Source organism: Pristiophorus japonicus, unplaced genomic scaffold (assembly GCF_044704955.1).
Source record: "Pristiophorus japonicus isolate sPriJap1 unplaced genomic scaffold, sPriJap1.hap1 HAP1_SCAFFOLD_540, whole genome shotgun sequence".
Lineage (NCBI taxonomy): Eukaryota > Metazoa > Chordata > Chondrichthyes > Pristiophoridae > Pristiophorus > Pristiophorus japonicus.
This window is the reverse complement of record NW_027254447.1, coordinates 257,308-284,151: the sequence shown is the minus strand read 5'-3', so window position 1 is coordinate 284,151 and position 26,844 is coordinate 257,308. Positions and strand designations below refer to the sequence as shown.

At 45.3% G+C, this 26,844-nt stretch overlaps 1 protein-coding gene, 1 long non-coding RNA gene and 1 pseudogene across 2 annotated transcripts in view; 1 reads left to right on the top strand and 2 right to left on the bottom strand.

The window, feature by feature from the left end:
• Positions 1–26,844, bottom strand: part of LOC139254459 (zinc finger protein 239-like) — a 131,612-nt gene that overhangs the window by 88,129 nt on the left and 16,639 nt on the right. The window lies entirely within an intron of this gene.
• LOC139254466 (U2 spliceosomal RNA) lies at positions 16,799–17,038 on the bottom strand (annotated as a pseudogene).
• LOC139254465 (uncharacterized) lies at positions 20,150–21,928 on the top strand. The gene is made up of 2 exons (XR_011592015.1): positions 20,150–20,215; positions 21,467–21,928. It is a non-coding gene; the product is annotated as an uncharacterized lncRNA (long non-coding RNA).

Sequence of the window (26,844 nt, the reverse complement as noted above, 5' to 3'; positions counted from 1 at the left end):
GCGGCAGAGAGAGAGTGGGCTGAGAGAGAGAGAGACAGGGGAGGCAGGGCGGTGAGACACAGAAACATGCACAGTATCAGTTCCAGACTGATCTGTGAGGTCCGGTTTTATCCTGAAAGATCCCATTGGAGAGACAGAAGATGCAGTCCCCTCTCTCACTGATATTGTACCACAGACAAACACATTATTAATCCCACACTGCGGGACAGTGTCAGAGAGTGAGAGAAACAAGGTCCCATATTTAACCCTCGCTTGCCTGTTGCGCTCCCTGTAATCTTGCAGCTCAGGGTCGTTCGGTATTACTCTCAGTGACTGAGTGTTTCACTCTGATTAAACTAAACTGGGACAGTTTCTGTCAGATATTAACTCCTGCACAGTCCCAGCAAACACTCCTACCCCCCCGTCCCTCCGATGTTTCTGCAGGATTGCTTTGTGAAGACGGGCTCACGAAGTGAAATACACCCTGCACGGAATGATCCCAAATTGAGCATCTCAAAGGGGCAAGGCCCCCAGCTTTAAACATTCTCTGTCCTTGTCCCCCAGGCCCAGTTCCTTTGCTCAGATTCTGATAAAAGTAAATCGGGAAAAGTTCACTTTGATTTTTAAAGGCCGAATTATTGCAGAGAGCTGCGAATGCGGGGATAAGCCCCGCCCCCGTGTCGATTTCCAGTGAGCAGAAGAGCGCATGCGCCCTCCCCTCTCCCAGCCCTGCCTGTGAGTGCCATTCACTCAGTGATTGGAAGAAGGTGGTTTAAACAACCGGGAATTGAGACACCGCGGCCCCGGGGTAAGGCAGCGAGCAGCAGCCTTCTTACAGCAGCACATCGCTTTGGGCAGATGGGCTCAGAGATCGGCACTGAGTCCGGGGGAAGTTCAGGCGGAGTCGGGGTCTGTGTGTAACAGGCGGAGTGGAGGAAGAACTGGTCTCAGTGCGTGGAGTGAGTGGGGGAAGGGAGAGGCCATTCTCGGGCTGTGTGTGGACAGCGTGTGTCCCGGGTAAGGGAGACAGAATGAGAAGGATCTGCTGTTTATAATCATTGCTGCTTTCTCCCTGCAAACCAGTAGTGAACGTTCCTGCTTTAGTTCCAGTCTCATCGTGTTTGTTGTCATTGGACAGCGAGCAGTGGAAGCAGAGCCGGACACTGAGGATTTATACAAAGAGCATCTATTGCAGGCACCGGGTGAGAAATGTGAAGGACATGTTTTAAACAGCGAATCTTTGTTTTTGTTTGAACGGTTAGTGCCCTGGGAGAGGGGAGCAGCAATCTGAGCTGTGGTAAAAGTCCGTGCTCCATCGGGTAGTCCCATTCCTGAAGCAGGGCAGGGGTTGGGTTGTGTCTGGATGTCAGTAAATTGCTGTAAATCTGCCCAACACACTTGGTGTGCAGAAGCTGAGTGCTGCAGTACTGTAGTGGAGTCAGACACTGACACTGTTTGTATCGCTGGCTTCCCTTTGCGAATGTTCATAATAAATATTAATTGAACGATTACATTCATCACTTTAGTCTTTTCTACCTCTACTGTTCTTGAATGATCAGAGATACCTTCTCCTACAGACAAGGAATTGAAGGAACCGGAACAAATGTGAAGTTTCCTCCACCTGAGACATAAGGAACAGTGTAACCAGCTCCTTCTCACACACAGTAGGTACGGTACCTATCACAGTGTGTGGATACACAGACAGGTTATCCAAATTAAACATGTTTGTGGTGCTGAATGGCTTCCTCCTATTCCTGTGTAACAGGCCTGAGGGGGCTGATGTCCACCTCCTGTTCCAATTTAACAGACTGGAGATACTGAGTGGCCTTCTCCTGTTCCTAATGTAATAAACACGAGGGGCTTAATGGCCTCCTCCTGTTCATATGTAACAAACTCTAGGGGCAGAATGACTTCCCCCTGTACCTATGTATCAGGCTAGAATGCGTTGAATGGTCTCCTTTAATTCTGATGTAACAGGTTCCAGGGGCTGAATAGCCACTTCTATTCCTGTGTAACAGACTCTAGGGGCTGAATGGCCTCCTCCAGTTCCGATATAACAAGCTCGCAGGTCTGAATGTCCTCCTCCCGTTCCCATGAAACAGTCCCGCGGGGATGAATGCCCTTGTCCTATTCCTAATGTAACAGACCTGAGGGGCAGAATTGTGTCATCCTATTGCTTTCTAACTCCAATTGCTGAATGGCCCTCTCCAGTTCTTAATGTAATAGGCTCGAGGAGCTGAATGACCCTCTCCAGTTCCAAATGTAATTGACTCGAAGAGCTGAATGGCCTTCTCAAGTTCCAACTGTAATAGGCTCAAGGAGCTGAATGGCCCTCTCCAGTTCCAAATGTAATAGGCTCGAGGAGCTGAATGGCCTCCTCCTGTTCCGATATAACAGTCTCGAAGGGTTGAATGGCTTTCTCCTGCTCCCATGTCACAGGGCCAAAGGGCTGAATGGCCTGCTTGTGATCCTAATTTAACATGCTTGAGGGGCTGAATGTCCTCCTCCAGTTCCTATATAACATGCAGGAGGGGCTGAAAGGCCTCCTCCAATTCCACTGTAACAGACTCGAGGGACTGAATGGCCTCTTCCTGTTCCTTATGTAACAGGCTCAAAGGGATGATTTGCCTCCAAGTTCCATGTGCTGAAAGGCCTCCTCAAGTTCCCAGATCCAGGGACTGTTCTTCCCCGTTGTTTTGGAAATAGCATCGGCATTAAACAGGAGCTCAATGCTTCTTGCCCGCCAGCTCTCTGATCGGGCTCCTCGCACTGATTATGTTTTCTCATCTCACTCAAACATCCCCAAATGTTGCTTTCTTTTCCATCACCTCTAGAGTTATTAGCCAAGTTTGCATCGAGCAAATCGTGAGCCCAGCAGGAACAGCACTTTGCCGACGGTTATCCACGAGGCTGCTTCTGACATTTTCTTCTGCGTTAATGTTAACCACCGTAAGTAACTGAAAAGCTTCATTTCTATAGCAACAACAAACACTTGCATTTATGACAGATACAGAATAAATCTCACATTCACTCACTGTACCCCTGACTGACAGATGCAGAATGAATCTCTCACTCACTCACTGTACCACAGACTGACAGATACAGAGTGAATCCCACACTCGCTCACTGTACCACAGACTGACAGATACAGAGTTAATCCCACACTCACTCACTGTACCACAGACTGACAGATACAGAGTGAATCCCACACTCACTCACTGTACCACAGACTGACAGGTACAGAGTGAATCCCACACTTACACACTGTACCACTGACAGTTATGGTTTATATAATGTACTAATAGCTAGTATCTACTCCAAATATTTCTGAATCGCATTTGTCCAATATAATGAAAAACTTTTGTCTGTTGAGTTCATCTCTGATCTGTAAATTTCACAGATATAGGATAAAACACATTCTCACATACCAGAAACTGACAGATACAGAATAAAACCAACACACAGATACAAAAACTGACAGGTGCAGAATAAATTCCACACACACATACCAGAAACTGGCAGGTACAGAGGAAACACACACTCACACACCCCAGAATGAGAGATACAGAATGAATCCCACATTCACATTGCACAAACTGACATATAAAGGTAAAAATCCACACGCAGATACCAGAAACTGACACCCCACACTTCTACCACAAACTGACAGGTACAGAAAAAAACACAATGACATCTCAGAAACTGACAGGTACATATTCATTCCTACACTCACACAGCAGTAACAGAATAAAACCCACATTCACATAGCAGAAACTGACAGGTACAGAATGCAATCCACACTTAGATACCAGAAACTGACAGGTACAGATTAAAACCACAGTCACACATCAGAAAATGACAGGTCTCGATTAAACCCCATACTCCCATACCGGAATCTGACAGGTACAGAATAAAATCCATACTCCAATCTGAAAAACTGATGGATACTGGTCAATATCCACACTCACATACCAGAAGCTGACGATACAGGTTAAAGTACACACACTCATATCAGAAACTGACAGGTACATGATAAAACACACACAGACATAACCGAAACTGACCGATACAGATAAAGACCACACTCACCAGAAACTGATAGATATAGAATAAAACGCACACTCACACATATCAGAAACTGATAGGTACACAATAAAACCCACACTCACATATAAGAAATTGACAGGTAGACAATAAAACCCAAACTCACATCTCAAAATTTGACAGGTACACAATAAATCCCAACTCACATAGCAGAGACTGACAGGTACAGAATAAATCTCACATTCACTTCACAACAACTGACAGGTACAGAATAAAACACACACTCAGATACCAGAAACAAAGAGGTACAGTATAAATCCCACATTCACATCGCAGAAACGGACGGGTACAGTATGAAACCCACACCCATGTATCTGAGCAATAATATGCAAGTAAAACCCATACATGCCTGTCAGAAACTGACAGGGAAACACACGCCAGAGACTGACGGAATGAGTAAATAGTTTAGTCACTCGTACTCCAGTGTCAGGCTCGCACAATCATTTTTTCAGTAATTCGGATGATAACTAACATGCTCGCAATGTGGCCCATTTAATTAGTGATAAAAGCAACTTGTGAAATAATCCCATTTTTTCCAATTTAATTTGTGACAAAAAGATGGTCTGAGCATGCGCTAAATACACGCTGCTCCTCCCCTCCCCACACAGTGTTTAAACCGACGGGAAGGGCCCATGTGAGCTCCCCTCCCCCAATTCTGTCAGCGGCTGTCGTTTCCTCTGTGCTCGGCTGATGATCATTGAACACATCAGGGAGCGGAGAAATCCCGGGCCCGAGTAAGGGAGCAAACAGCAGCCTCCTTACAGCAGCTCATCGCATTGGGACTGTGTCCGCAGATGGGCTTTGAGTCGGGGTAAGTTCAGCGGCAGTCGGGGGCTTTCTGTAAGAGGCAGAGTGGAGCAGGAACTAGTTCTGGAACATGGAGTGAGTGGGGGAAGGGGGAGCCCATTCTCGGGCTATGTGTGTTCAGTGTAAGTTTAACAGAGAAAGTAAATCACCTCGCTCTTTCAAATCATTGCTGCTTTCTTTCCCCAAATCAGTAGTGAATGTTCCTGATTCAGTTCCAATCTCAGTGTCTGTTGTTCTTGGACATTGAACAGTGTAAACACAGCCTGGATGTGAGGAGTTTCACAAAGTGCATCTACTACAGACACCAAAAGAGGAATGTGATAGGAGACATTTCAAAAATGGGTTATTTTGTTTCGGTGCGTTGAATTCTCCAGAACCATGTTGCTGGTGATCGAGAGATACATTGTCGCCCCCTCAGATACATCAGCATTTGGTAACTATGACATTCTGTTAATGACACAGGCCCTCAGCTCGGTTTCAATAGACTGAGAACAATTGTTGTACAGCCCAGGTACCTGTGGTTATATTCCAGGAAGCGATTCAGAAATGTACAGGTAGTCCCATGGGAGTAGGAGATATAAACCTGGACTGTGCCAATCGGGTGGTCCCATTCATAGACCAGTACTGGGTTTGGGTTGTGTCTGGATGCTGATAACTTTCTATAGAACCGTCCTATACACCTGGTGTGGTGAATCTGAGTGCCGCTGTACTGCAGTGAGATTGGACAATGACACTGTTTGTATCACAGATTCCTCTCTCCAGGTACTTTACTTTATTATACACAAACACATGAATTATAAATGTATTCTCTCCATTGCCTGTCCATATCATAACTAATAGTGTTCTCCTATTATTATTCTCAGAGCAAAATACTTCACCAAGCCAAAATAAATTTGATCTTTCCTCAACCCAGAACACAAGGAACAGTGCAGGCAGCTCCTTCTCACACACAGTAAGTACATTATCACTCTCAGAGCACAGAGACACAGAACTGACCGCAATCATATTGCCACAGATAGCAGAAGCTGTCAGTCCCACAATGATCCAAATTCCCAGAGTTATGCTATGAATCCCACAGTCACTTGGAGCAGTACAATAATATGTTGTTCCAAAGTCCAATCATATTGCATTGAAAGGCAGATCCCTTACTCAGACACATGAACAGATAGACACTGACACGGTGTCAATCCACACTGGTGTCTGTACACTGACTCTCAAACCCAACTGCTGTCATACAAGAGCAGAGAAACAGAGGTAATGGCCTGAACCAAACCTCCTCCTGAGACAGTCATCGATAATCGCAAACTATCATCCGCCTACAGCAGGTGGAGAAGGAACCAAATCCAACGGACACACAGAGCAAGAATAGCTCAGTACAAGAGACTGTCAATTACATAATCAATCCCACATTCTCGCACATCACCAGTCTAACAGATACATAATCAATCCCACACTCACACACATCACCAGTCTAACAGATACATAATCAATCCCACACTCTCACACATCACCAGTCTAACAGATACATAATCAATCCCACACTCTCACATCAGCAGTCTAACAGATACATAATCAATACCACACTCACACACATCACCAGTCTAACAGATACATAATCAATCCCACACTCTCAAACAGTAACAGAAACTGACAGCTACAGAATTAATCCCACACTCTCAAACAGTACCAGAGACTGGGATTAACATAATGATTCATACGCTCAGACACATTGAATGACAGATTGAGAAAGAATCACAATCACCTCCAATACCTGAGATTGTCTGACTGATTGAGAGTGAAACCCACACTCTCCTACCAGGCCCTTACAGCTACAGACAAATACTCACACTCACATACCAGGGACAGATAGTTAGAGTGAACTCCAGTCACACACCAGAAACTGAGAGGTACAGAAAAAAAACACTTCTGCATTCCAGAGACCGATAGATACAGAGTAATACCCACACTCGCATTCCAGAGACCGATAGATACAGAGTAATACCCACACTCATATTCCAGAGACTGATAGATACAGAGTAATACCCACACTCACATTCCAGAGACTGATAGATACAGAGTAATACCCACAATCACATTCCGGAGACTGATAGATACAGAGTAATACCCACACTCACATTCCAGAGACTTATAGATACAGAGTAATACCCACACTCACATTCCAGAGACTGATAGATACAGAGTAATACTCACATTCCAGAGACTGATAGATACAGAGTAATACCCACACTCTCATTCCAGAGACTGCTAATTACAGAGTAATACCCAAACTCACATTCCAGAGACCAATAGATACAGAGTAATACCCACACTCACATTCCAGAGACTGATAGATACAGAGTAATACCTACACTCACATTCCAGAGACTGATAGATACAGAGTAATACCCACACTCACATTCCAGAGACCGATAGATCGAGTAATACGGACACTCACATTCCAGAGACTGACAAATACAAATTAAAAACCACACTCCCATAACAGAAACCTACAGGTACTGATTAAAACCCTTACTCAAATATCATAAACGGATAGCTACAGAATGAAACGCACACTCACTTCCCAGAGAGTGAAAGATACAGACAAAAATACACATTCATGTTACCGAGATTAACACTTGCAGATAATACCAAATCCATATACCAGAAACTGACAGATACAGAGAAAAATTCACACTCAAATCCCAGAGACTGACAGATAGAGTAAAACCCACTCTCACATACCATAGACTGACAAATACAGAGTAAAACACACACTCACATACCATAGACTGATGGATACAGAGTAAAACCCACACTCACGTACCATAGACTGACAAATACAGAATAAAACCCACACTCACATACCAGAAACTGACAGGTACAGATTAAAGCCCACATTCACATCAGAAAAACTGAAAGGTACAGAATGAAGCCCCATTCAAATACCAGAAACAGACAGGTACAGACAGAAGCACACATTACCTGAAACTGACCGAGAGTAAAACCCACACTCACCTACCAGAGATTGAAATTTACCGATACAATCCACACATATACCAGAGACTGACAAGTATAGTGTGAAATCCAAACTCACACTCCGAAAACTGTTATATACAGAGTAAAATTCACACTCACATACCATAGTCTGAGAGATAAAGTAATACCCACACACAAATATCAGAAACAGACACAGGTAAAACCCACACTCACATATCAGAAAATGACAAGGACTGTGTAAATCCAACACTCACATACCAGAGAATGAACGATACAGAATGAAACCCACACTCACTTACCAGTAATTGACAGGTACAGAGTGAAAACCTCCCTTCCATACCATAAACTTACAGGTATAAAGGAAAAGCCACATTCGCTAACCAGAGACTGACAGATACAGAATAAATACTACACTCACTGGTGGGCGTAGTCTATAGGCCCCCTAATAGTAACTAAACTGTTGGATGGAGTATAAATCAAGAAATAATGGAGGCTTGTAAAAAAAGGAACCGGAATAATCATGGGCAATTTTAATCTTCATATTGATTGAACAAATCAAATTGGCCAAGATAGCCTTGACGAAGAATTCAGAGAGTGTATCTGGGATAGTTTCCTTGACAGTACTTTGTGGAAACAACCAGGGAGCAAGCTATCTTAGATCTGGTACTATGTAATGAGAACATAAGAACATAAGAAATAGGAGCAGGAGTAGGCTACTTGGCCCCTCGAGCCTGCTCTGCCATTTAGTAAGCACATGTCTGATCTGATCATGGACTTAGCTCCACTTCCCTGCCCGCACCTCATAACCCTTTATTCCCTTATCGCACAAAAAATCGGTCTATCTCCGTCTTAAATATATTTAATGGCCCAGCCACCACAGCTCTCTGGGGCAGAGAATTCCACAGATTTACAACCACCTGAGAGAATAAATTCCTCCTCATCTCAGTTTTAAATGGGTGACCCCTAATTCTGAGACTATGTCCCCTAGTTCTAGTTTCCCCTATGAGTGCAAATATCCTCATTGCATCCACCTTGTCGAGCCCCCTCATAATTTATATGTTTCAATAAAACCACCTCACATTCTTCTGAACTCCAATGAGTATTGGCCCAACCTACTCAACCTCTCATCATAAGTCAACCCCGTCATCTCCGGAATCAACCGAGTGAATCTTATCTTATCCAGTGCAAGTATATCCTTTCTTAAATAATGAGACCAAAACTGCATGCAGTACTCCAGCTGTGGCCTCACCAATACCCTGTAAAGTTGTAGCAGGACTTCTCTGTTTTTATACTCTATCCCCTTGCAATAAAGGCCAACATTCCATTTGCCTTCCTGATGACTTGCTGTACCTGCATACTAACTTTTTGTGTTTCATGCACAAGGACCCCCAGGTCCTTCTGTACTGCAGCACTTTGCAATTTTTCTCCATTTAAATAATAATTAGCTTTTTTATTTTTTCTGCCAAAGCAGACAACCTCACACTTTCCCACATTATACTTGGGATGGACTCCACTTGGAATGTGCTGGGGTTAGAGTCCTGGTGAACCGAATAACTAGGGCTGCAGAGAGAGCTTTATTAATCAGTGGTGGGTAGGGTTCAGGTGAGCAGAAACCTAAAAGCTCAAAGAACAAGGTGAAGGCAATAGAGCAGGGTAGCATTGGGGGAAACAAAAATGTAACAGGAAGGGACAGAATCTATAAACATAAGTGTGTATCAGAAGCTGGGGCCATAGCAGGAGAAAAACCATGCTAACTCTGCTTGACTGAATTATGCTTTTCCAAATGTCCTGCGACAAATGTTAGGCTAACTGGTCTTGTAACACTGTTGTGAAGTGCCTTGGGACATTGTACTACGTTAAAGGTGCTATATAAATAAAAGTTATTATTATCGGAAAGCTGCAGGTTTATGCGTCGCCACCGAGATTCATCGAGATGTAGAGCGCATGCGTGGCCATCTTTGCAAAAGAGCAAAGTATGGGCGGGCTACAGGGTCCCAGTGAACCCAGCCAGAGTCAGCACCTTCAGGGGAGGAGATGGAGAGGAACCAGTGGGTGTAGAACTGAACCCAGCCAGAGTCAGCACCTTCAGGGGAGGAGAGGGAGGGGAACCAGTGAGTGTAGAACTGAACCCAGCCAGAGTCAGCACCTTCAGGGGAGGGGAACCAGTGGGTGTAGAACTGAACCCAGCCAGAGTTAGCACTTTCAGGGGAGGGGAACTAGTGAGTGTGGGACTGAACCCAGACAGAGTTGATGGTGAAAACTGGGAGTGGAGGATACGCTGTCTTCAGACGTGCGATGTGTTTGAATTTCAGCACAGGGAGGACGGAGAGTGCATAGGACAGTGATTTACAGCTTTGGAGGAAGAATAAGGGGTAAGCCATTTAGGACTGAGATGAGGAGAAACTTCTTCACTCAGAGAGTTGTTAACCTGTGGAATTCTCTACTGCAGAGAGTTGTTGATGCCAGTTCATTGGATATATTCAAGAGGGAGTTAGATATGGCTCTTAAGGCTAAAAGGATCAAGGGGTATGGAGAGAAAGCAGGAAAGGGGTACTGAGGTGAATGATCAGCCATGATCTTATTGAATAGTGGTGCAGGCTCGAAGGGCCGAATGGCCTACTCCTGCACCTATTTTCTATCTTTCTATGTAACAAGAGAGGAAAAAATGTTCCATGGAATCTAGACTCGAAGAGCTCAACGTCCTCCTGGATGTACTTTCTCCACCTCAGGCGGTCTGCCGCCGGGGTCTCCCAGGTGTCAGTGGTGATGTCGCACTTTAACAACGAGGCTTTGAGGGTGTCCTTATAATGTTTCCGCTGTCCTCCTTTGGCTCGTTTACCATGGAGGAGCTCCGCATAAAGCATTTGCTTAGGGAGTCTCGTATCTGGCATGTGTACTATGTGGCCTGCCCAGCGAAGCTGATCGAGTGTGGTCAGTGCTTCAATACTGGGGATGTTAGCTGGTCGAGGACATCGCTGTTGGAGCGCCTGTCCTCCCAGGGGATTTGCAGGATCTTGTGGAGACATCTATACTTCACTCTTTAAAGGGATTTCTTCAAGTACTGAAAGCTGCAACAAATTGAGCTAAACTTTGTTAAACAATTGATAAAATTAATGGAATCTGCAGGTTGGCTTTGAATTTCTCTGGGATGGCGCTGGACATGATGTGCCTTGAAATACCTCCTGTGTCCAGTAGATGACGCTGTCCCTCCAATTAACTCCGACTGAGAGGAGCGTGACTGCCCCCTCGAGCAGGAGGAACGAGAGCAGCTCAGGGTCAGACACTGCACCCCACAGGGACATCACACACTGCCCCCCTCCCTGGGGCAGCTCAGGGTCAGGTACTGAACATACTGCACCCCACAGGGTACATCACTCACTGCCTCCCTCGCTGGGGCAGCTCAGGGTCAGACACTGAACATACTGCACCCCACAGGAACATCACTCACTGCCCCCCTCGCTGGGGCAGCTCAGGGTCAGACACTGAACACACTGCACCCCACAGGGACATCACTCACTGCCCCCCTCCCTGGGGCAGCTCAGGGTCAGACACTGAACACACTGCACCCCACAGGGACATCACTCACTGCCCCCCTCCCTGGGGCAGCTCAGGGTCAGACACTGAACATACTGCACCCCACAGGGACATCACTCACTGCCCCCCTCCCTGGGGCAGCTCAGGGTCAGACACTGAACATACTGCACCCCACAGGGACATCACTCACTGCCCCCCTCCCTGGGGCAGATCAGAGTCAGACCTTGGAGTGGGAAAGGGAGGATGCAGTTGTCGTGGACCATGTAGGGACCAATGACATAGGTAGGACTAGGTTCTGCTGAAAGAGATGGAGGAGTTGGGGTCCAAATGAAAAAGCTGAACCTCAAAGGTAATAATCTCTGGATTGTTACTTGAACCCCACACTAATTGTTACAGGGATAAGCAGATTAGAACAGTAAATGCATGGTTCAAAGAGTGGTGTGGGAGGCAGGGGTTTTTCTTTACAGACACTGGCACCAGCACTGGGCAAAGAGGGAGCTGTTCCCTTGCCATGGGTTCCACTTGAGCTGGGCAGGAACCAGTGTCCTGGTGAATCGAATAACTAAGGCAGTAAACAGAGCTTTAAACTATTGAAGGCTGGGTGGGGAGATCCAGGAAAGTACAGCACGGTTTAGATAGAGAGAAAAAGCAACAAGAGACATGTCAAGGCTCTGAAGCTGAGTTTTGGATAACAATAAGCAGAGTGGGTCAGGAAGAGACAGAGAGAGTAACAAAGGTAATAAGGCATTACGGACTAAGGAGACATCAAGGAAAAATAGAAGAAAGTCAAGCTAAAGGCACTATATCTTAATGGACAAAGAATTCTCAACAGAATAGCTGAATTAGTAGAACAGATAGAAATTAATAGGTTTCATCTAATAGCCATTACGGAGACGTGGTTGTAAAGTGACCACGGTTGGGAACTAAATATTTCAGGATACATAACTTTTAGAAGAGATGGCAAAATAGAAAAGGAGAAGAGGAAGCCCTGATAATAAAGGATGGGATAAAGACAGTAGAGGGAAAGGATCTTAGCTCGGGAAATCCAGAAGTAGAATCAGTTTGGGTGGAGCTAAGAAACAGCAAGGGGCAGAAAACATTGGTAGGAATTGTTTATAGGCCCCCAAACCGTAGTGGTAATGTAAGGCACAGTATGAATCAGGAAATTAGAGGTGCATGTAACAAAGGTAATACAATAATCATGGGGGACTTTAATCTGCATATAGACTGGGGAAACCAAATTTGCAGTAATAGTGTGGAGGACGAATTCATGTAAAGTATACAAGATGGTTTTCTAGATCAGTATGTTGAGGAACCAACTAGAGAACAGGTTATTTTAGATCTAGTATTGTGCAATAAGAAAGGGTTAATTAATAACGTTATAGTAAAGGAGCCCTTAGGGAAGAGTGACTATAATATGATAGAATTTTACATTAAGTTTGAAAGTGATTTAGTTAAATCTGAAACTTGGGTCTTAAATCTAAACAAAGGAAACTATGTAGGTATGAGGGGAGAGTTGGTTAAGGTAGATTGGGAAACTACATTAAAAGGTATGATGGTAGAAAAGCAATGGCTATCACTTGAAGAATTAATACATAATTTACAACAAACACACATTCCTTTTTGGCACAAAAATCCCACAGGAATAGTGGTCCAACCGTGGCCAACAAGAGAAGTTAAAGATAGTATTAGATGACAGAAAGATGCTTAGAATGTTGCCAAAAAGAGCAGTAAGCCTGAGGATTGGGAAGATTTTGGAATTCAGCAAAGGAGGACCAGGAAATTGATAAAGAAAGGGAAAATAGAATATGAAAGTAAACTAGTGAGAGACAAAATAACAGACTGCAAATGCTTCTAGAGGTATGTAAAAAGGAAAAGTTTAGTAAAAGTAAATGTGTTTCCCCTACAGGAGACAGGAGAAATTATAATGGGAACAAGGAAATGGCAGAGAAATTAAATGCATATTTTGTGTCTGTCTTCATGGAAAGTGGTGCAAAAAACTTGCTGGATCTACTGGAGAACCCAGGGTCTAGCGAGAATGAGGAACTGAAAGAAATTAATATTCATCAAAAAATGGTACTGGAGAAATTAATGGGACTGGAAGCCGATAAATCCCCTGGACCTGATAGCCTATATCCTAGGGTATTGAAAAGGGTAGCTATAGAACTAGTGGATGCATTGGTTGTCATCTTCCAAAATTCCATAGAGTCGAGAATGGTTCCTGTGGTTTGGAAGATAGCAAATGTAACTGAGCTATTTAAGAAAGGAGGGAAGAGAGAAAGCGGGGAACTACAGAGCAGTTAACCTGACATCAGTAGTAGGGAAAAGCTCGATTCTATGATTAACAACATGGTAACATGCACTTAGAGAATAATAAGATTGGGCAGAGTCAACAATTCGGTCGGCTGCAGCGATCTTCCAGAGAAACATGGAGAGCCTACTCAAGTCGGTACCAAGCATGGTGGTTTTTCAGGACGAAATATTGGTCACGGGTCGGGACACCGTCGAGCACCTACAAAACCTGGAGGAGGTCCTCCAGCGACTGGATCGCGTAGGGCTGCAGCTGAAGAGGTCAAAATGCATCTTCATGGCAACAGAAGTGGAGTTTTTGGGGAGAAAGATCGCGGCGGATGGCATTCGGCCCACATACGCCAAGACAGAGGCTATCAGAACATCACGGAGCTGCGGTCATTCCTGGGACTCCTCAACTATTTTGGTAACTTCCTACCGGTGTTAAGCATCCTCTTAGACCCTCTACATGTGTTATTGCATAAAGGTGAGAATTGGGTATGGGGAAAAAAACAAGTAATTGCTTTTGAGAAAGCCAGAAACATTTTATGCTCCAACAAGCTGCTTGTACTGTATAACCCGTGTAAAAGACTTGTGCTAGCATGTGATGGGTCATCATACGGAGTTGGGTGTGTATTACAACAAGCTAACATTGCGGGCAAATTGCAACCAGTCGCCTATGCCTCCAGGAGCTTGTCTAAGGCCGAGAGGGCCTACAGCATGATTGAGAAAGAGGAATTAGCGTGTGGGTTCGAGGTAAAGAAAATGCATCAGTGGCTGTTTGGCCTCAAATTTGAGCTGGAAACCAATCACAAGCCCCTCATATCCCTGTTCGCTGAAAACAAGAAGATAAATACTAATGCCTCAGCCCATATACAAAGGTGGGCACTCACGCTATCAGCGTATAACTATACCATCCGCCACAGGCTAGGCATCGAGAACTGTGCAGATGCTCTCGGTTGGCTACCATTGTCCACCATGGGGGTGGAAATGGCGCAACCTGCAAACTTGTTGATGGTGGCACAGCCCGCAGACTTGTTGATGGTCATGGAAGCGTTTGAAAATGATGAATCACCTGTCACGGCCCGTCAGATTAGGACTTGGACCAGCCAAGATCCTCTGCTGTCCCTAGTCAAAAAACTGTGTACTGCATGGGAGCTGGGCCAGCATCCCCATTGAAATGCAAGAGCTAATCAAGCCATTCCAGCAATGAAAGGACAAGCTGCCCATTCAGGCAGACTGCCTGTTGTGGGGTAACCGCGAAGTGCTACCCAAAAAGGGCAGGGAGACGTTCATCTCGGATCTCCACAGCACACACCCGGATATAGTAATAATGAAAGCGATAGCCAGATCCCACGTGTGGTGGCCCGGTATCGACTCTGACTTAGAGAACTGTGTACGGCAATGCCGCATGTGTGCTCAGTTGAACAACGTGCCAAGAGAGGCACCACTAAGTTTGTGGTCCTGACCCTCCAGGCCATGGTCGAGGATCCATGTCGACTATGCGGGCCCGTTTCTCGGTAAAACGTTCCTGGTGGTGGTGGATGCTTTTTAAAATGGATTGAATGTGAAATAATGTCGGGAAGCACTGCCACCGCCACCATTGAAAGCCTGAGGGCCATGTTTGCCATTCACAGCCTGCCTGACATACTGGTCAGTTACAATGGGCCATGTTTCACCAGTGCCGAATTTAAAGAATTCATGACCTGCAATGGGATCAAACATGTCACCTCGGCCCTGTTTAAACCAGCCTCCAATGGGCAGGCAGAGCGGGCAGTACAAACAATCAAACAGAGCCTTAAACGAGTCACAGAAGGCTCACTCCAAACCCGCCTGTCCCAAGTACTGCTCAGCTACCGCACGAGACCCCACTCGCTCACGGGGGTGCCCCCAGCTGAGCTACTCATGAAAAGGATACTTAAAACCAGACTCTCGCTGGTTCACCCCAACCTGCATGATCAGGTAGAGAGCAGGCGGCAGCAACAAAATATAAACGATGGTCACGCCATTGTGTCACGGGAAATTGATCTAAATGACCCTGTGTATGTGCTAAACTATGGACATGGTCCCAAGTGGATCGCGGGCACAGTGATAGCCAAAGAAGGGAGCAGGGTGTTTGTAGTCAACTTAGACAATGGATAAATTTGCAGAAAGCACTTGGACCAAACGAGGCTGCGGTTCACAGACTGCTCTGAACAGCCCACAGCAGGCACACCTTTTTCGAGCCCACAACACACACCCAAAGGATCAACGACACCACCCCGGACCAGGAAATTGGATCCATCATGCCCAACAGCCCAGCAAGGCCAGGCTCACCCAGCAGCCGTGCAGGGCCAACAACACGCCAGCCCAGCGAGGGCACAGCCAACACACCAGAACAGACATTTGAGCACTGTATATAAGCCGGCCCCTAAGGCCTGTTCCTCACTCTGGAGTGTCTTAATAAAGACTGAGGTCACTGTTACTTTAACCTCCCTATGTGCAGTCTCATCTATGTTAGGAAATGTTTAAGTGCACATCGAAGTATTTTTTAAATGTGGTGAGTGTTCCTGCCTCTACCACCCTTTCAGGCAGTGAGTTCCAGAGCCCCACCACCCTCTGGGCAAATCAATTTCCCCTCATATTTCCTCTAAACCTCATACCAATTACTTTAAATCTATGTCCCCTGGTTGTTGACCACCTCTGCCAAGGAAAACATGTCCTTCCTATCCACTCTATCCAGGCTCCAGATAATTTTATAAACCTCAATCAGGTCTCCCCTCAGCCTCCTCTGTTCCAAAGAAAACAGACCCATCACCTCCAATATTTCCTCATAGCCAAAATTTTCCAGTCCAGGCAACATTCTTGTAAATCTTCTTCACACCCTTTCCAGTGCACTCACATCTTTCCTGTAATATGGTGACAAGAACTACACGCAGTACTCCAGCTGCAGCCTAACCAGTGTTTTGTACAGTTCAAGCATACCTCCCTTTTTTTTTTGAAATTCGTAGCCAATCGTTCCAATTCTTTGTCAAATCACAAACACCAGAGGTCACCTTGCACATATCAAGGATCACTCTGCGCCAATGCTCTTAGCCAAAAGGCCTAGAGCCACTGCACCGTTCCTGGAAGTACTGCAATACCAGGTTCGTGCCATGGAGGTGGATGGGTCAGGCCCCCCACACACCTCCGTGGAGGTGGATGGGTCAAGCCACCCCATCCACCTCCTATTTCCAAAAAAAGCAAGCATATACCTTCCTGATCCAGGGAGAACCACCTTGGGGTTATGGTGGTTACTCCCCTGTCAGGTCAGTTACGCATGATCTTAGCCAAAAGGCCGAGAAGCGATCCTCCCTGCTCTTGTATTCAATGCCATGACTTATAAAGGTAAGTATTCCATATGCCTTCTTAACCACCATATCTACCTGGCCTGCTACCTTCAGGTATCTGTGGTCCTGCACTCTAAGGTCCCTTTGTTCCTCTACACTTTTGAGTGTCGTGCCATTTAATGTATATTCCCTTGCCTTGTTAGACCTCCCCAAATGCATTACCTCACACTTATCCTGATTGAATTCCATTTAACACCGTTCTTCCCACCTGACCAGTACATTGATATCTTCCGGCAGTCTGCAGCTTTCTTCTTCATTATCAGCCACACAGCCTATTTTAGTGTCATCTGCAAACTTCTTAATCATACCCCCAACATTTAAGTCTAAGTCATTGATATATATTGTTCAGAACATGACAAATGGAATATAATGTTATCCACTTTGGTAGGAAACACAGAACAACAGAGTATTTTTAAATGGTGGGAGATTGGGAAATGTTGGTGTTCAGAGGGACCTGGGTGCCCCTTGTACATGAATAACTGAAAGTTAACACCCAGGTACAGCAAGCAATTAATAAAGCAAATGGTATGTTGGCCTTTATTACTAGAGGATTTGAGTATAAGAGTAAAGATGTTTTACTGTAATTATATAGGGCCCTGGTGAGACTGGACCTGGAGTATTGTGTACAGTTTTGGTCTCCTTATTTAAGGAAGGATATACTTGCCATAGAGGGAGTGCAACAGAGGTTCACCAAACTGATGCTCTGAAAATGGGGATCGTCCGATCACGAGAGATTGAGTGGATTAGGCCTATATTATCTAGAGTTCAGAAGTATGAGAGGTGATTTCATTGAAACATACAAAATTCTTACAGGGTTTGACAGGGTAAACAACATACAAAATGAACTTACAGTCCGCAAGTGTGACCGAGCTTCCAGTCGCCTGTCACTTTAATTCTCCACTCCACTCCCACTCTGACCTCTCCATCCTTCGTCTCCAACAAAGCTCAACGCAAGCTTGAGGAACAGCACCTCATCTTTCGTTTAGCACTTTACAGCCCTCTGGACTTAACATCGAGTTCAACAATTTCACAGTGTAACCGCTGCCAATTTTTGGCTCCCTCCCACCTCCCCCCGCCCACCCCCCACCCAGCCAGAGCCTGTTTTGTTTCCTTTCTCCTTGTCGCTGATTGGATTTTTTGTGGAGGTAACCAAGAGGGTTGATGAGGGTAGTGCACACGATGTAGTACATATGGACTTTAGCAAGGCATTTAATAAGGTCCCACATGGTATACTGGTCATGAAGGTTAAAGCCCTTGGGATCCAGGGCAAAAAAGCAAGTTGGATCCAAAATTGGCCGCGCCAGCCGACAAAGAGCCGTGGGGCAGCAGCCCTAAAGGTTACATATAAACCTATGAACAATGACAGAAAGGCAAAGAGTACCCATCCCAATCAGTACACCTCACACAACTGCGCTATCTCTTATACTGAAACATTCCAAACTCCACCCCCAATGCCATGTGATCTCCTGGGAGAGGTGAAAACCAGATAAAAATCCAGGCCAATTTAGGGAGAAAAAATGAGAAAATTCCTCTCCGACCCATCCAGGCGATCGAAACTAGTCCAGATCATCACCCTGGCAGTATTCTATTCCCTGCAGTACTTACCATTATATCTGCACCATCCAACAAAAGGTCATCCAGTCTAATCCCAATTACCAGCTCTAGGTCCGTAACCCTGCAGGTTACTGCACTTTAAGTGCCTATCCAACCATCTCTTAAAAGTGGTGAGGGTTTGTGCATCCACCATTCTTCCAGGCAACGAGTTCCAGATCCCCACAACCCTCTGTGTAAAGAAGCCCCCTCTCAAATCCCTCTAAAGCTTCCACCAACCACCTTAAAACTTTACCCTCTCGTTATAGACTCCTCCACCAATGGAAATAGGCCCTTACTATCCACTATGTCCAGGCCTCTCAATATTTTGTACACCTCAATGAGGTCTGCTCTCAATCTCCTCTGTTCTAATGAGAACAAACCAACCCAGCCTATCCAATCTGTCCTTATAACTAAGATTCTCCATTCTAGGCAGCATCCTAGTAAATCTCCTCTGCTCCCTCTCTAGTGCAATCACATCCTTCCTATAATACGGCAACCAGAACTGCACGCAGTACTCCAGCTGTGGCCTAATCAAAGTATTATACAATTTAAACATAACCTCCCTGCTCTTATATTCTGTGCCTCGACCAATAAAGGCAAGTATTCCATATGCCTTCTTAACCACCTTATCCGCCTGACCTACTTTTAGGAATCTGTGGACAAGCACTCCAAGGTCCTTTTGTTCATCTACACTATTAAGTGGCCTACCGCTTAATGTTGATACCCTTTCTTTATCAGCCCTCCAAAAGTACATCACCTCACACTTCTCTGAATTAAATTCCATTTGCCACTGCTCTGCCCACCTGACCAGTAGATTGATATCCTCCTGCAGCCCATGACTTTCCTCTTCATTATAACCACACAGCCAATTTTAGTGTTGTCCGCAAACTTCTTAATCATACTCCCTATATTCAAATCTAAATCGTTGATATATAAAGCACAAAAAGTAAGGGACCCAGTACTGAGCCTTGCGAAACCCCACTGGAAACATCCTTCCAGTCACAAAAACATCCATCAATCATTACCCTTTGCCACTGGACCAAGACCTAGCTCTGTCAAGCCCGTGTGGTGGCTGGTGTGCAACGTTCAGCACACGTTAATCCACACACAGGCATCTTCCACCCCCTCAATTGGAGTTCAGGACTGGAACATCGGGTCCTTCATTGAAACATCTGTGACCTCGTGTGGAAGCAAGTTATCCTGGTTGAAGGGACCGCCTATGATGATGATGAAAGGAAAGCTCCGGGTCTGTCTGGTGCCATTGTGACACATCGAGACGTACCGCGCATGCGCGTCCATCTGTGCGCAAAAATGTCTTCCCCGCCCGCGCATGCTCAAACAGTGAGGGAGATCCGGGCTCAGCCCCGCCCACTGGGAGCTGCAAGCTCCGCCCCTCACACACTCCGATTGGTTGGAGGACCAACCGCCCGCTCGGTCCTCCAGTCCCACCCCCGCTCTTCCCATTGGTTGGGAGCTGCCGTCAATCACCCGGGCAGTGTGAGCTGAGCATGTGCGGGCTGCGGGAGGTGGAGTGGCGACAGCGGGTGAGAGATGGGCGGAGGGAGGGAGCAAGTTAATAAACTCCACGGGCTTCACATACACCGAGTGTGGGCCCAGGCCCGAGAGACAACACTCTGCATTATCCGCTTCACACACACCCGGTGCTGGCCTCAGGCCCCGAACAAGAACCTGCGGCTCCGGCCTTTCCCCGAGCGGGGTCCCCGGCAGTTGCGGGGCTTTCTCCCGGTGACAGGCCCCAGGGGGGCAGCAGGGCGCATGCGCGGCCTTTCCCTGGGCCAGGAACCAGGAGGAGAGAATGTTGAGAGTCTCTATCCTGGACTCACAGTCAGGGCTTTTGTAAACTGCTGTTCCAGGCTGGGGTTTAACATTCTGCATAAATAGCTGATTGGCTTATCGGGCCGCAGTGTTTGTTTCAGAACCGCTGTCTGATCTGTCCCCTTAATCAAGGGATGGTTAGGGATTAAAAAGAAGATATTCGTGTGGAGGCAGAGGGCATGGTTGAGGTTTTAAATGAGTACATTGCTTCTGTCTTCACTACAGAAGAGGATTCTGCCAATGTAGCAGCAAACAAGATAGTATCGATATTACTTGGGATAAGAATTATCAGATTGTGGGTGCAGGGGATGGATTGGTCCTGTGGGTGGGTTTAGAAGCTTTATAAACACCTGGTGTGGGCCTGAGGTGCCAAATAAGAGCCCACAGGCCCCGTGTTTACCTCCCGGTGGGGGCCCTGTCAGTGACCGCCCGGGAGAGCAGGCTCACAGGCCGCCAGCTTGGACAGGGCGGGGCTCACTACGACTGCGCAGTACTTTGGGCAGGAACAAAGAGTGGGCGGGGCTTCAGGGTCTCTGTCACTTTGATTGGACGACATGTTTCTCCCCATATTAGTGGCCCCTGAAAGGAAGCCTTGTTCTGATTCTTGTCTGGTGACCCTGGGGTAACACAGTATCACCCTATTGGTCCATGAAAATAAGCCCAGTGTCCAGGAGAGAAAATCATCAGTTCATTGCTTTTATTCTCATTCTGCACACAGGAACTGTAGAGCTGAATCCAGCCAGAGTAGAGGGAGGGAGAAAACTGGGAGCGGAGGATAAAATGATGGAGATGGTGCGATGGGTTTGGAGTTTAGCACAGGGAGGAGGGAGAGTGTGTGGGATGGGGATTTACAGCTTTGGGGAACAAGAGAGTAAAAAATGTTCTGTAGAAACTAAAATTGTCTGTTCTGAATTTCTATTAATAATTACAGTGATGTATTTTGTAAACTCCCTTTACAGAGAATCAGAACGGGATGATTTGCAAACGAGAAACACAAACCAAACATCACCTCATGTTCTGACCGAGTCACTCGATTCATCAAGACCTGACTATCATCAGACTTTGCATGTGGAAGAATAAATGTTTGTCTGTGGGAAAAGATTTCAAAGATCAGTGTGACTGGAAAAGCACCGAGACACACACACCCGAGTGCACTGACTGTGGAAGGAGCTTTTACCAGTTACACATCCTGAAAAACAGCGCACCATTTACAGCGGGAGAAACTGTACACGTGTTGTGTGTGTGGACGAGGCTTCAACTGATCGTTCAACCTGAGATACAAGGACACCCACACCACGGAGAATTAACTATCCCGCTGAAAACTAGGGAGAGGCTGTTCAACTGCCCCTTATGTTGAATGTGATTCAATTGTCTAGCATGCTGACATGCCAGCGAGCTCGCAATAAAGACCATTCACCTGCTCCGTGTGTGGGAAGAGATTCACTTGTTCATCCCAACTCACTACAGACCAACTTGATCACACTGATGAGAGACCTTTTAAATGTTCTGAATGTGGGAACTCCACTTTCCTGCCTGCTCCCCATAACCCTCGATTCCCCTATCATTCAAAAATATGTCTATCTCAATCTTAAATATATTCAATGACCCAGCCTCCACATCTCTGTTTCAAATATCCGACCCCTTACTCTGAAACTATGCCCCTTAGTTCTAGATTCCCTACGAGTGGAAACATTTTGTGAAGCCCGCTCAGAATCTTATATGGTTCAATAAGATCACCTCTCATTCTTCTAAACTTCAATGAGTATAAACCCAACCTGCCCAACATTTCATCATAAGACAACCCCTTCATCTCAGGAATCAATCTAGTGAACCTTGTCTGAATTGCCTCCAATGCAAGTATATCCCTCCTTAAATAAGGAGACCAAAACCGTACGCAGTACTGCAGGTGTGGTCTCACCAATGCCCTATACAGTTGTAGCAGGACTTCCGTGCTTTTATACTCCATCCCCTTGCAATAAAGGTGAACATTCCATTTGCCTTCCGAATTAATTGCTGTATCTGCATGTGAGCTTTTTGTGTTTCATGTAGAAGGACCTCCAGATCCCTCTCTACCGCTGCATTTTGTAGTCTCCATTAAAATAATTTTTATTCTTCCGACCAAAGTAGATAACTTCACATTTTCCTACATTGTACTCCAGTTGCCAAATTTTTGCCCACTCACTTAATCTATCTATATCCCTTTGCAGATTCTTTGTGTCCTCTTCACAACTTGCTTTCCCACCTGTCTTTGTATCATCAGCAAATTTGGCTACATTACACACGGTCCCTTCATCCAAGTCATTAATATAAAGTGTAAATAGTTGAGCTCCCAGCACTGATCCCTGTGGCACTCCACAAGTTACAGTTTGCCCATCTGAAAATGATCCATTTATCTGGACTATTCTTGGGTGAGGGGGTACACTGACCACGAATAGATTCTGCTAACTATAATGAGGTTTGTTTACTCTTTACAATGTTTTGAATTGTGTGTTTAACTGAAGTCAGACGTTGGGTGGTTACCCACGGGCACTGGGCTGTTTCAGGTGAATGAATGTGGACAGTGTTAGTGGGGAATAGATTTGTGTGGGATCATTCTGTGCGAAACACTTTGCTGGGCTGTGGGTTTGCCTCAGTCCCAGTGAAGAAGTGCTGTTAAATCACAAACCCACCAGAGATTTAAACCCCATGGACAATCTCTGTGACGTCATTGTGGCTGGGGGAAAGATTCCTTCTAGTCTGTCTAGGACCACTTACACTGAGACACCAAATCCAGGGACCACTAACACTGAGACACCAAATCCAGGACCACTTAACTGAGACACCAAATCCAGGGACCACTTACACTGAGACACCAAATCCAGGGACCACTTACACAGACACCAAATCCAGGGACCACTTACACAGAGACACCAAATCCAGGGACCACTTACACTGAGACTACAAAATGGGAATGGGAGAGCCTCAGTATGGGGAATGGTTGTGGTTGTGAATGTGAATCCAGCTGTAGTGAGGGCGGAAGATGGGTAATGGACGAAGTTGTGACGGTGGAATTAGACGGGGACTGGTGGGGCCTGGTGACAGGTTATTGTCAGAAGCCCTTTTCAGACAGGCCAATAATTGGATGTAACCAGCACAACATCTGGATCTGACTGTTCTTGTCCTAAAATCCCAAAGTCTAATGTCCCTGATGTTTTTTTCTGTCGGAAATGTCGAGATGTGAAAGAATTGGAGGAAAGTGGACTCGGTCAGAAAGAAGGTTCCTGGAATGAACAATTCATGAGGCTGTTTTGTGACTTGTCTGCGTGAGGTTTAAAAAAAATGAAATTAAAATCGATGCGTCTAGTAACACGGTGTTGTCAATTGTGGTTTCTAATCTTAATCACTAACTCGTAAACCGAACATCGTATTGACTATCCACAAATAGCCCCAACCACTAACCCTAAACCTACACCCAAACCCCAGCCTGAACCAAGGTTTATTGACATGGGTCAATGGAGGATCTAATGACCTGATAAAGGAAGTATTTGAAACAATGATCTTGATTAAAGAAATAGTGCAAGGTATGTTAGTAACAAGAGATTCAATCATTCCAGATCAGCAATGAGAGTTACAAAGATCAGAACATTTCAAAGGGTCTCGCATGCAATATGTGTGGAGGAGTTTAAAAAAAACTCAGATCCAAAAAGGGTTAAATGGTACAGAAAATAACAGATTTAAAATCTTATGCAAGATAGGTCTATAAAGGATAGATCAACAGAACTTCAGAGGAGTGTAAAGTGAGACACTACAGTTCAGTCTCACACCCACAACAAGCTTGGGATTTGATGTGGTAGAATGAGAACTAGATGACAACTGAAATAATCTAGAGTAAGAAAAGGTCCACAAATGGAACAGTGGGTAACAGAACATCAATTAGTCTCTTATCATGGAGAAATCAAATATTCAACACACGGTTTGAAAAAAAGCTGATTTATTTAATATTTAAACAGAATATTAAACTCAAGCCCAGTTATAGGGGTTATTAATATCAGCAGAAATAAAGCATGATTTCCATAGTGAACATGATTCAGTCCAGGATGTGATTAACAGCAGCAAAAAACAGCAGAATCCAAAATGCTGCAGTTAGTTGTGAACTCGCTGGTGTCTCAGCAGAGAGCATGTTTGAGTGAATCCCTTCCCACACATGGAGCAGGTGAATGGTCTCCTCAGTGTGAATTCGCTGGTGTCTGAACAGAGAGCATGACTGAGTGAATCCTTTCCCACACTCTGCAGGTGAATGGTCTCCTCAGTGTGAGTACGTGGTGCGTCAGCTGATCCTTTGTGCTTTTAAAGCTCTTCTCACAGTCAGAACATTGAAATGAAGTCTCAACAGTGTGAATAAGTTGGTGTGTCAGAAGATGGGATGATTGAAGTCATCCCTTCCCACACTCAATGCATGTGATCGGTCTCTCCCCCGTGTGAACTCGCTTGTGCGTCTGGAGCTTGGATAACAGAGTGAATCCCTTCCTGCACATGGACCAAGTGAGTGGCCTCTCCCCAGTGTGAATACGTCACTGAATATCCAGCTGGGATGGGTAATTAAACCCCTTTCCACATTCCCACGGTTTCCCTGTGGTACGGGAGTCCTTGTCTCCAGATTGGATGATCAGTTGAAGCCTCATTTTTGTTAGGCTGCATAACTGGTTAAAGCTCTTTCCACAGTCAGTACACTTGAACAATCTCACTCGGGTGTGTGTCTCGGTGCTTTTCCAGTCACACTGATGTTTGAAATCTTTTGCCATGGACAGAACAGACAAACATTTCTCCTTCCACATTCAAAGACTGATGATATTCAGGTCCTGCTGAATGGAGTGACTGTCAGATCTTGACATGATGTTTGCTTTGATTGTAGCTAATACCATGTTTAATTAATTAGTAGGTTTGAGACTATCAGCAACATTAATACCTTATTAAGAAATATATGATGAACAGATTCTCTGTCCTCTTCCATATCTTGTATTGATCCATCAATCAGAGTAAACATGCAAGTCCCGCGTGTCCACAGTAACTGACACGAGGTCAGCCCACTGGATGGAACCTCGGGTGCCCAGAGTTTGATCTCTGGTGTCTCCAGTCCTGACTGCTCCCTTACATCAGTCTCCCCTCACTTTTATACCCTGCAGTGATCCACCTCTGGCATTGACTCTTCTGTGTCTTCTCTGCTGGGTTTGGGCAGGAAGCTGGGAAAGGACAGCTGGAACTTCTCTAATCTGTGATTTACAAGAACACTTTCCCTGGTTCCCAGTGGTTACTTTTCTTCAATAATTTTCTCATTAACCCTAAACTACCCTGCCTGCTGTTAGTTGTTATTTCTTATAGTTTCACAATTATAGATCTACACATCACACATTCTAATCTAACCTATTCTATTCCTCACTCTGGTTTAAGCTTATATTGTGGTTACTAACAGACAAACCTGTTCTTTCCCCTGATCTGATTACAGATTCCAACAAATGGGTTCAGTAAATGGAATGTCTTATCAGTGTTGCCATGGTGACCTGTCTGCAGTGAATCGATTGTTTGAGTTTCTAACTTAGACTAAACTTCTCTTTCCTATAATACACATTTAAGTCAATGTATTTTAGCCATTTTATGTTGATAAAGTGGTTAAAAAAGCACATGATCCTAGGTTTTATACATAAGGGTGTAGTGTATAAATGGGCAGAGGATATGTAAACCTGAACAAATCATTGGTTAGGCTGCAGTTAGAATATTTTGTCAGCTTTTGTACATCTTACACCAGAGGGATGACGAGGCCATGGAGAGGGTGCAGAGATTCACTAAGATGTTACCAGGGAAGAGAGGCTTTAGTTATCGGGAGAGATTGGAGAAACTGGGATCTTTTCATTAGAACAAAGGTTACTCTCATGTACAAAGCCCAGCTCCCCATACCTTCCCAGAGTGTCTCTCCTAGCCTTGGTATCCAGGAAAGGTATTGGTAACAAGTCCCTGATAACTAAATAACTTAATTTGTGATCTGAGGGAGGTGTTCAAGATGTGATCAGGTAAATGAGGAAAACTATTTCCACCAGTCGGTGAGTCAGTAACTCGATGGCATCAAATTCAAATCATCACCAAAAGGCTCAGACCCAGGGAGGAACTATCGAGCACACTGTACAACAATGTTCAGGACACTCACTGTTCCTCCGGATCTGTGTCCGGGGGAGGAACTGATGGGTTTCTCTTATCTTTGGGTTAAATGATGTTCCCATCGAGGTGGTGGATATCAGCATTGGGGATTGGGGTATTCTGAGCATCTAGTGTCTGCCTGAGGCACTCTCCAGTCAGGTACAGCATG